The 11,999-nt window shown below is 40.3% G+C and overlaps 2 non-coding genes across 2 annotated transcripts; one reads left to right on the top strand and one right to left on the bottom strand.

Annotated features, from left to right (window-relative positions):
- Nucleotides 1–341: 341 nt before the first annotated feature.
- On the bottom strand, nucleotides 342–413 carry trnaa-ugc (transfer RNA alanine (anticodon UGC)). The gene has a single exon. It is a non-coding gene; the product is annotated as a tRNA-Ala (tRNA).
- Nucleotides 414–3,371: 2,958 nt separating this feature from the next.
- trnal-caa (transfer RNA leucine (anticodon CAA)) lies at nucleotides 3,372–3,484 on the top strand. Its single transcript has 2 exons — nucleotides 3,372–3,409; nucleotides 3,439–3,484. It is a non-coding gene; the product is annotated as a tRNA-Leu (tRNA).
- Nucleotides 3,485–11,999: the final 8,515 nt, after the last annotated feature.

Raw genomic sequence — 11,999 nt, 5'->3', positions numbered from 1 at the left:
ATTCGCGCAGCTTTCAGCTCAGTGTGGAGTCCAGAGGGAGGACTCGCTCGCTGAATGATCTCTCAGGAAATCCCGGGTGAGATTCAACATCCTGGGTGAGGTTTTTCTGCAACAGCCATGACAAGTGTGAAGACGTTCTCTGGATTTCCTGAATGTGACTTTAAATTAGTTCACATTCTTTGGTAGTTAACAGAACTAAATGCTTTGGAGGTACATTTAAAACTGCAGAGAACACTGTAGCACTTCGAGTTTAATTGTGTAAACCTGGCTCTCTATGAACACGAGTGAAGAATTTTCACTCAACAGAAGACTGCGATGTGAGTACAGTAACATAAAGCACTTGGAGATGCCAGGGATTGAACCCAGGGCCTCATACATGCAAAGCATGCACTCTACCACTGAGCTACATCACCAACATAAGAGGCTGTGGAAGTGACTTAGAGATGTGCAGGTGCTCACAGAACACAATCCATCTTTTGCATCTTTTAAGTGCTCTTGATTAAACTATGCATAGAAAAACAGCAGTACTGATGATTTTCATGGACTGATGCACACTTGTTCTGTACAACTCCAGTGATAAAACCTTGTCTGTAAATATTGTAGAACGTAAAAGGGTGAAACAACGCTCCAACCACAGGAATGGTAACAGAAAGGATCATTTTCTTATTTAATACGTCTTTTTGAGATGTCTTGTCAACGCACACAGACGTTAGAGTTGAACAAATATTTTGTACACAAGACGGCAGTGCGATATTAGAATTCCTGTCTTCTTGATGGATTCAGACTCCTTCTCAGAGGTCCATGCTCGCCAAATAACTTTAAAGCTGTAGCAGCAATGCTTGTTAATAAGACAGAATTAAGCGTTGCTGTGCTTTCCTAAATGAGGCCCCATCTCACTCTCCCTCTCTGTGGTGCAGCCACAGAAAAAGTATTCATGCAGGCTGATTTAAGATATTTTCTTTTGATAAGGGACAGATCCCAAACGGAGATGCACTTAGCTAAGCCTGGCTATCATGATCAATGGTCATCCATTGGTGCCTATCTGTCTAGGGAGTGCCGAATGGACATCTGGACTGCATTCCTAAGTGTCAGGAATAAGTGACTCATATCTCACCTTGATCAACCAATCAGGGATTGGCAGGGCCTGGTAACACCACGTGGGTCTCCAATGCCCGCCAAACTCTCAACCAATCAGCACACATCTGTGTCTTGGTCAAAAAGGGAGCGCAAGCTCAGATCGGGGCTCTCCTTGGCCATTTTCGCGCATCGTCAGAGACAATCACGTGACAACTGCTGTTGTCTGCACTGGGACTTGGACTTTGTTCTAAGCGTGAGGCCGAGGATCCCGTACGTACTCAGAATTTTACCAATGTGAATGCTCCGCTTGATCAACGGCAGCCTACAGTTGGACCCTCGTCGACAACCTGAATAGCTTATTCCGAAGCAGCGCTGGTCCGGGAACGAACCAGCTTCTTCCCGGGCAAAAGATTGACTTGTGAGGACTCGCGGTCACACTCTGTGCATAGAGACTTTCTACTAGCCAGCCGGACTCTCTCGGAGTCCTGCGCACCGCAGTCAGATTCCTCCGCCTGTCCTACTCTGAGCTGCACCTCGACTGGTTGGCCGGTAGCCAGAGGACGCCGGGACAACGCCCATTGGACAACCGCTGGAACCGAGGCTGCAACAGAGCCTGTCAGCTGGTTTGGTGTTCGTGCCGGGAAATTCCAAATCCATACACAGTGGATAAGTAAACCCCATGTTCTACATTGCGTCTCGAGAATTCAATTGTACCTCAACACAAGTTGTTATCAATTTAATTCATGAGTAATGCATTTACTTCCGAGTTAAGAGTAACAGTGGGTAATAACACTGATTAGCGATTTGGTAACCGAACGATATATATTGACATATATTCTCTGTTGTGTATCTCTTTGTGTTTGCATCTCTTTGAGATTATATACCTTGTATATTGATAACCCTCACAGTAAGGTCTGCCGCTTGTATCCAGGCAGACTAGTATACTGTATGTTTGGTGCACAATTTATATTAATAACTGTATCTCGTGTATTGAACCCGTGTGTGTGCGTTGTTAGTTGTTCTGACGATTGATTTTCTAAAAGCAACAACAAACCACCTCGTGATTACTGCTACAATGAATAATTGTCTCAGTAAACCCATCAAACCTCTACACAGCTAAGGAAGAGTAGCTCGGAAAATACTCAACTCAACAAGCGAGCGCGTTGGTTGCTCTTGCTCTTAATGTAAGGAGCTGTTTTTTTTTTTTGCATTAATCATTATTAACCAGAAACAGCTGCACAACTGGTGGCATTTGTGATTATTTCACTTCTATGCTTCAGCAAGGTCAATAAAAGACTCTGAAAGTAGTAGAGAAAAACTGAATTAAAATCATATTAGCAATTCTGAGCGATATCTGCATACAGGCAATCCAATAAGAACGTTGAAATCTTTGAATATCATCTCTCTATATATTGCGCTGCTTTTTTCTTGGAGTGAAACTATTGGATTGAAGGAATGCTAACCGCTGGGTTAAAATGTATTGTTGTTATTTGGAGAAATCAATGAACTTGTGATTTTATATGTTTTAAAAGACGGTCATGCGCACAGAAAAAAGACAGTGCTGATTATTTTTCTGGAGACGGAGCACTGATGACCTATCCGAGCCAATTGATAAAGCCCACCCAGTGGATACTCTAGCAGAACGTGGAAGAACGTTCACCATTGTAACCAAGGCAACCACAGGAACAACATCAAGAAGCACAATCAATTCCCTATTTAAATCTTTCGTGTAAGGCATGCTATGTGAAAGCATGAAGTAAATCCCGTGATCTTTTTTGTACATGGACAAGGTATTTCTGAAGGAGCGCTATGAGCAAAGATTTAATAAGCTACTCCTGCCGATTATTCAGCTTAAAGAATTCAAAGCTTCACAAACAAAAGCAGCTCGCTACCACAGCCAATATTAAATGTGCTTGGTGGCACATTACCATTTGCACTGGCTCAAAAGTGATCTCGGCAGACCTTGTTCCCTACGTAAAGCTGAAAGTGCCAAAGAGCATTTCCATTGAGAAAAAAAAAATCTTTCTTGATGTTAAACATAGAGAGCCTGCCTTTTAGAAGTTCTCCCTCTAAACACCTTGTGCAGCCTCCCGACAGACTAACAAAAAGCGCCTTTTCACCAACTCAATTTATAATACGCCCCTCAAAACTCACAACCGAATAACAATCCATCCGTATATTTGATTTCCAAGATCCATTCAAGGCAACTTGGCTCTTCGCAAGCAAATAATTTCAGGGAAGAAACTCAGTTTAGTCAACTACTGGTGCATTCAGCACACCACTTGCTCTCACTTGTCAGGGTGGCCGAGTGGTCTAAGGTGCCAGACTCAAGGACATGTGTCTTTCCAGCTGGCTTGGGTATTCTGGTCTCCAAATGGAGGCGTGGGTTCAAATCCCACTCCTGACAGCTTCTGTTTTTACCTCTCTTGAATTGTTCCAGTGCTAGCTGACAGGGAATGACTGAAATATAAAAGCAGCAGAAGAAAGCAAGCAACTCAGTGCAATTTGTGAGTATTCTGCACTGTTAAAATGCACAGGTTTTCATACTTTTTGGAATTCGTAGCTCAAGAAGTGACTCCTGTTTCATTTTCTATTCACCAACTCAATTTGCATTCCGCCCCTCACACCTCACAACAGAATAACAAACGGCTTCATGTGCCACAGCATTCCCCTGTAGATTCGGTTTGCACTATGAATTAGGCGACCCCGAATGAAATATTTTAGTGTTGGCTCAAATGTGAGGAATTTCATGAACCCTCAAAAAGGAACGCTTGCAGAAAATGCCAGCAATTCAAAGCGTGTAGGCAGCATGAACAGACCAATTCTGCAATTTCTTTTATTGCGGGCGGTGCTTTCCGAGTCGATGGCTCTGCATTAGAAATGAGAAGTGCTGAACTCTAAACACGTTCTTGCCATTACTGCTACTCCTGCTGCTACTCCTTCGTCCTCGAAAAAAAGAAAAAACAGGCATTTTTTGAGTCTCAAAATGATCTTCTGGATCCACAAGAAACATGTAAATTTGATTCATTCCGCAGTATTTTGGATGTACTGTACTTATAACTTCTATCGAAGAGAGATTTCATCAGTTGTATGAAATTGAAACTTTCGACTTTTTGTCTGGTATTGAAAACGTTAAAAAAAACATAAACAATTTTCTAACGAACAACTCATGAATTATTGCCAGGATCTATATTTAGCGTTCGGTAGTGATAGCACTGCTGATATTGATTGAGTAGAAATCTATGATGTATTGACAGCTTTATCTGAAACGAGAAGTCCTAGAACGCCATCTATGACGTTTTAGGATTCGTACCAAGAAATGCCTTTTGTTTCCCACCCCAAATGCTGCTTTTGCATTACACATTACGTGAACATTACCAGTTTTGGTAGCTTCTGGGCACGATTAAACTGAAACTGAAACTTAGTACAAAATTCTTTAAGATGAACCATGTCCAAAAATTGTAAATCAGGACTAATTTTAATATCAAATGAAATTACTACAGAAGAAAAGGTTTAACTGAAATATGAATAAGACTATGCAAGCCTGAAAAATAGAACAATTCAATTTATACAGATGCAGCCATTCAAAGTGCGCGGTACAGACACGTACCGGAGGTAATTGGCTACGGCGTCGCGCATCGTGATGCAAGATGACGCGGGGTACCGCGGTACGTGATTGGTTGACCGACAGGGGCACTCGTGGTCCGTTGGTCTGTCGTAGAAAGATTTACTGTAAACCTCTTTACTGTGCCCGTTGTAGTATTGAATATTCATATGGAATTTTACCACTGAAGGGAAATCTTAGTAGCTGAGCATAAAAAGAATAGGAGCATACTGTAACGCGTGTGAAGGCCATAAACTATATTAATTTTGGAACATAAACATACAGTATATGGCTGGTCTCGGTACTATAAAGAAAACATACACAAAACATGGTTTCATTATGACCAGAATCGGTCTTGAGATATTTTTAACTTGATTTACAGTATTTGAGAGGTATGTCTTGACACCGATACTACGCAAATACTGCTCACGTATATGTTTCTAGGTTTATATTATGCATTTCATACGGTCAAATTACTTTTGAGCAACTGATAAGAAGCGCGAAACGGTATGCCCAGGGCGTTTTAGTTTTGTTTTGTGCGGGGACTCTGCTTTAACTATCTCGCCGTGGATTGATTAGAGATATCAAGTACATACAAGTCATTTTTTAAATGTTGTAGTTCGTCTTGTAAAAATGTTACGAGTACATCATCTGTCAAAAATTACACAGGTTCTGTTTCCATATTGAGGATTTTGGTAAAGTTATATTAGTTTCTAATTTTACGTTGTGAATATATGATTTGGGCAAACAGAGCCGCAAAGAAGTACATTATGGGTTGTTGTTGTTTTTTTTTTGCAGTTTTATCAAGAACAAGCGATGCTTAAACCTTTGTCTGATTCTTGTGAAACTATCCACACGACAGTTAGCTAGGAGTTGACTTCAGTAATGTCACTGATGGGATGTTTCTAAAAATCCATCCACTGTAAAACGTCTTCTCCAGTTGTCCTGCATATGTATTCGCTAATGAAGCTGTGTGTTCTGAGCCTGGTTCTCTACATTTCTGTATGAACCAGCTTAGAAGGCTAAAGACAGCTTGTGTTTAAATTGAGTGTAAGGTAATTTATCCTTCTAAAGTCATGGTCAGCATATATTATTGTACTGTGCTGTAAACTTCTTCTGTGCCTAATTACATTATTTTATAGCTTTATCAAATCTGTGCATTGTCTTTCGATAATGTTTCTGTAGTGCTTTTTCAGCACTCAGCATGTGACTGTGCCGGTGGTGCTGTGGGTTAGGTTCCTGACTCCCATGTCACATGGTCTGTGATTGAATCCCATGTAACTATGACTTTATTTTTTAACAAACATTTCTTTGAAAAAATGAAACGTTTCCCTCGGTCAGAGATTAAATAAAACCTCATTCGCACCAAACAAATTTATATTTCTAAATATCACAACATGATCGAATTTAAGTATTTTTAATAACAATGAATAGTCACCTATGCATTACAAAATAAACATATATATTGATTTGAATCACGTTTTGATTTAAATCGTAAACGCGTGTTTAAATATATGTGTTTAAAGGCGATATACTGTATAAAAGCGCTGATTCTTATGGAATGTGTTCCGCCGGGGATTCAAAAAATTTATTTTTTTTTAATCGGGTATCTAAGGAAAATTGCAGTATAACTTTGTTCATGCACAAACAGTGGCATGTTATATTATTAATTTGGGTGTCTCCTCTTGCCAGAAAGCTCTTAATTGCATTTTGAGTGCGGTTTTTGACTTTTTCTAAATTGCAACCCATAAATAAACTGCGACACTTATCATTCAACCAGAGCTCGAAATATCACAAGGACCCTCAAGAGCACAGCAAAGACTGTATTAAAAGACTGTATCACACCTAAAGAAGACTATTTTAAATTTCTTGGCGCAGTTCATTGTGCAATTAACCCTTGTATGTGCTGTCCGTGCTCAAAATGCAATTTAAAAAAAATCAAAAACCACGCTCAAAATGTAATTTAGAGCTTTCTGGCAAGAGGAGACACCCAAATCAATAATGTAACATGCCACTGTTTGTGCATGAACAGGGTTATACTGCTATTCCCTTTGATACCCGATTAAAAAAAAATAAAAAATGTTTTGAATCCCCGGCGGAACCAGGCATCCATATGAATCAAGTAACAGGTTTATTCCATGCTGAAAAAAAGAAGAAAGAAAACACATTCCATAAGAATTGACTGAGCTCCGCTCTGTACCACGCAATGATCCCCCCCAGAGTCTCTGCCCCGGGTTATTTGGGTTTTTAGACAGAGGGTAAAAAACTCTCTCTCTCGCTTGACCTCCCCCTCTGTGTGTATTGTCTGTTTTTTTGTTAACAAGGCTCACCAGCTAATGTGAATCGAAACATGTCTTTCTAGCTTTTAAAGTCGTGCGATGTGTAAGCCACAATTCAAATAGAGAAAAAAGAGCTGACTGACAAGATTTAAGATGTGGCTGTCAATGTTGGATTAAAAAAAAACACATTGCCGACGTTTGTTGCATTGCTTGAAAAATAACTTTATTTCAAGAGACTGGATAAGTAATTCAAGTGTTTTTTTTAACTTCCTGAAAAACAACTAATAATTTAACTATATGTGCAAACGTTTTATGATATGTCGCTGTTGTGAATGTCTGTGGACATGTGCTGGCTGGACAGGAGGCTCTACTGTACACAGAGAGGGGCGGGAGGAGGGGACAAGCCGATACATACTCTTAGAGTTTGATTAATAGGGAATATAATACAAAAATATAGTACTAAAAATAAGATACACTCTACAGGCATTCACAACGGCGACTGTCAGAAGATAGGACACAGCGGCTCAGGCACCCGCTGAATGGAAAAGGGGCACTTTAATGTTCTGTATGGCTAATACTAAAGCCAATACTTCAATACTTTAATATTCTTTTCTGTATGTTTAACAATAGTGGTTACTGGCCTAATTCGTCCCTGCTCCCGTTGTTAGGTGTTAATGTGTTGTTAAGTGTGAATTTGTACCCGTTTCCCTGAGGTCTGGCTTTTTTTTCTGGAAAACCATAACTCTGGTCTTGTCCAGATTGACTGTCGGCGCCCAGGTCTGACAGCGCTGCTCCAGCAGTGCCAGGTTCTGGCGCAGCCTCTGTTCTGTGGGCGACAGCGGGACCAGGTGGTCTGCACAGAGCAGGAACTCGATTTCCATAATTAATGCAGATCAGTAAATCAAGGGACAAAACAACTATTGCGCCCGGGTCGTCAATGGGCTTTGACGTGCTAATGCATTGGTTTAACAGTCCGGGTGTGGCAAGCCTCTAATGTCTCCCGACTTCGGCAAAAGGCACCCGCCTTTCATTGGAAGACAATGAACATTCTAGCCGTACATGTGAATATAGCATAAATACACCAAGGGATTGGGTGAGCTCCCATCACCAAAAAAACTGTGAACCTGCACTACAGGGACCACAGTACAGTATGGAGACCAAGACCTTTCACGGGAAGAGACGGGGTGCTTCTGCCGCCCCAGCTTCCAAAGAGTGAAGGGTAAGCAAATACAGCAGACTTCATCTGAAATACGCGATTACAGCGCATATTACAAGGTATTATTGCCGTTTTGAATTTTAAATTCAATTATAATAATAATTATAATCTTCGTAGCCTGTTCTTCAAGAAAACACCGCACGGGCGAAACGATCTTCGAAATCTACCACCAGGACAGTAAAAAAAGAAAGCGGTAAGACGGAAAAAAAGAAAAGTTTATTTTGACGTCTGTTCCGCAACTGATGAATACTACTGTGTGACTTTATTTCTTACATGAATTATGTTATTTTGCCACAGGCCGTGGGTCTCTGCTCTCGGCCACTGGCCAGGGTGCCAACCTGTAGAAGCAGCACCTGTGTGGAGACTTTTCAGCAGCAGCGGGAGCAGTACGACGCATTACTGGGGAGGATTGGGAGGCTAGAGACACTCCTGAAAATGCAGAGGAAGGAGACAGTATGTTCCAGCAGTCAAACAGTTGAGCAGCTGTCTTCCGAAAAGTGCCTCTCCCCGCCACGCAGGTTGCAATGCCTGGCGGAAGCTCTGCCCCCCGCAGAGCACACACCGCCTCAGGACACTCCATCCCGGCCTCTCCGCTCACCACCGCGCAGGAATTTGTTGATGCTGTCCCAGCCGTCTATCTCCCCCCAGGAATCACCGTTCACAGAGCGGAATTCACAGACGCCAGTGGGACGAATAATTCTCCCAGATATCCAACTGCTACCCATCACTCAGGAGATGGAGGGGGGGTTGTACTTGCAGTGCATCGGCATAGACGGGAAAGCAAGAGCCGACCGCTACGCCGCCCTCGTGTTTCGAAATCTTGTGACTTTTGAAATTTACTGGGGGTGGACCACGTCTGTAAATTTCGATGGGTCCAGAGGCAAAAGTGCCTTGCCTTGCAATCTCCGGGAAACCATTAGTAGCATGGTGAATCGGAGATTCTCAACCCTTACTTCGTGCGACTGGAAAAGAATTTGTGATCGGATCAACGAAATGCTTCGCAGAAGGAGGCGCTCTTTTCCTCTAGTCTAACAGTCTGTCCACAAACAAAACATTCCTGTTAGACAAGAGGAATTGAAAAAAAACAATTACTTTTGTCAATGGAAACCGGTGTGTGTGTCTCTCTCTGCTGGATGTCCCTCTCACTCTCTGCTGAATGAATAAAAGCATTTTATTAAAAACGCGTTTGCATTTGTCTGGTATTTACTTTGGTCCCTTTTAACTGTTTTTCGATCTACTGTATTGCTTTGAGATGCCACTTTTAAAGGTGATATGTAAAATAAAGTTTTTTATTATTGTTATAGAGAAACATGATCAGATTTTCCCTGGTTCAGAAAAAAAGAGCTAAAGTGCTACACCTAACTGTCTTAATTTGATGTATTTAAAGCAATGAACTACTGTAGGTGTAACATAACATTCAGAAATACAATCATTTCTGAATATTCAGAGAATAGTTTTTTGGTGTTTGTTTAGATGAAACGTTCCTAAAACGTATAACATAACAAAATTAAAGACTTAAACAGTTAAATTAAAGATCTTTCCACTTGTACTGTATGTCATCGGAAAGTTTCTGCTTTGTGTAAGGATGGTATCAAAAAGTAATCTTAAGTGGTGAGAAAGCTGTGCTCAATGTATTTAAGGGACTTAAAAGTAAAAGGAGATGCTTCATATTGCTTGACTAATTTTAAAAACTAAGTTATAAATGCAGACGCTCCCTCGGTGCCGCGCCGGGTGTAAATATCAAAATATACATTCGTCCTGGCCAGAGGCCGAAGAGCGCCCAGCTGGGGTGCGCAGGGAAGAGCAGGACAGGAGTGAAAGTGGTCAGGGCGGGGTTTAGGAAGGCGTACAGTCTGGGCAGGTATAGATTACACTTTTCTAAAACGTATTTGAAAAATAAAAACGATTACAATCTAATCCTTCCACGTTTGATCCCAAAATCCCAAGAAATATAAATCTAAACGGGTAGAAAGCTATGCTGAAAGTTTATTAAGATACTTGGAAGACAAAGATACTGTATCAATTTATGTTGCATTAGTCTGATTATGATTAAAAAAACACATAATTAAACACGCGTTTGTGATTTAAATCAAAACAAGATTTAAATCAATATAAATGTTTATATTGTAACGCATACTGTCCAGCCTCCATTTCTCTATAAAAATTTACTCTATTACACACACACACACACACAATAGAAGCAGGAAGCAGAAGCAGAGACCGTTGTCAGAAGGGAAGAAGGTGACTATTCATTGTTATCCAAAATGACTTAGAATCGATCATGTTGCGATCCACCTTTTGCCCATCAGTCAAGAGAAGGAGGGATTGAATGTGCAGTGTGTCGGCACAGAGGGGACAGCCAGAGCCGACCGCTACGCCGCTCTTCCATTTCACAATTTTGGGACTGGGGGTGAACCACATCCATAAATTTTGATTGGTCCAGAGGCAAAAGGGCTTTGCATTCTCCAGGAAAACATAGGTATGGTAAATTGGAGATTCTCATAACTTTCTTTGTATAATTGGAAACCGATACACGATAGGATAAACAAAATGCTTCAAAGAAAGAGGTGCTATTTCTCTCTGGTTTTAGTCTGTGCAGCAATAAAACAATCAGATTAAACAAGAGAGAGTGCGACATTACTTTTCGTCAATGAAAAAATAGTCTTTTCATGTTTATTTAAGTGTCCTTCTTTCGTTTGGATTGCATTAAACAACTCGGGAGTTATTGTTATGATTACTCTATTATCGAATCCTCAACTCGTTCACTTTTTGTTATTTTGGGAACATTTTGACATGTTGCTTTTAGCCGACGATTCTGTTGAATTCACTCAGTTTGTAATGTAGGGTGTAGGGTAAGTTAAACTTTGATACAGGACAAATGTATTTCCCACAAGCTGTACTGTAGTAGCATTAAAAGTATACAACATGACACTGTATGCATGTGGCACATCTTTGTTCAACTGAAAAAACAGGACATTTGATTGCTGATTGCCTTATGTTAAAGGCCAACAATGACACCAGAAAACTGAAAGTTCTTTCACCTCCCCAAGTAGAACTGTCTAATCTACATAAACACAGTGGGGTGTAACACCTAGCCTAGACTTTGTGAGAAGTATGGAGCTGCGTTGCATTAAAATGTCTGCAATGGAATATACATAGTAGGCAAAAGTTAATTTCAAGCTGAAAAGAAAAGACTCAACATGTCTCCTCTATACATCTTCCATTTAGACCATCCAATCATTTATTATTAATATCTTCCATATCCCATTAAAATCAGAAAGTTTCTTACAAGTGTAAATCCAACTATTTTCTAATCGCTTTATCCAGGACAGCTAACAGTTTCACCAATAGTATTTGGTAACTTTTTACAATTGTCAGACTTCAGAATGCTTCAACTGATGCTTAAAGATATGACATAATGCGTACTGTGTTAAAGAGCTATTGAGCACAGAACATCTTTCCGCCTGTGAAAAGATTTGCACATGCAGTTTATTCTTATCTGTGTGAAAACAGGAAATATCGATGGAGTTTCAGAAAGTAAACAGAGGTCTGGAACACCCTATCTCAGATGTTTAATAAATTGAAGTTTGTGACAAACCACCCCAAACAAAATACAATTTTAGAATACAAGCAGTTTGAAATTATTAGATATTAATAAATCACTTAACTTTGAACATGTTGTGATATTTAGAAATAGCAACAAATCAGTATAATTTATTATTTTAGTTTTTCAAAGAAATGTTTTTGTTAAAGGAAAACTCATGCCAGGAGCTGGGTTCAAAAAAGCTATAGCTGAAAAGGGTAGGCAAAATGTTTAAGTAAT

The sequence above is a fragment of the Atractosteus spatula genome, chromosome 10 (genome assembly GCF_055471065.1).
Source record: "Atractosteus spatula isolate fAtrSpa1 chromosome 10, fAtrSpa1.hap1, whole genome shotgun sequence".
Taxonomy (NCBI): domain Eukaryota; kingdom Metazoa; phylum Chordata; class Actinopteri; order Semionotiformes; family Lepisosteidae; genus Atractosteus; species Atractosteus spatula.
This window is presented reverse-complemented; position numbering and strand designations above follow the sequence as displayed.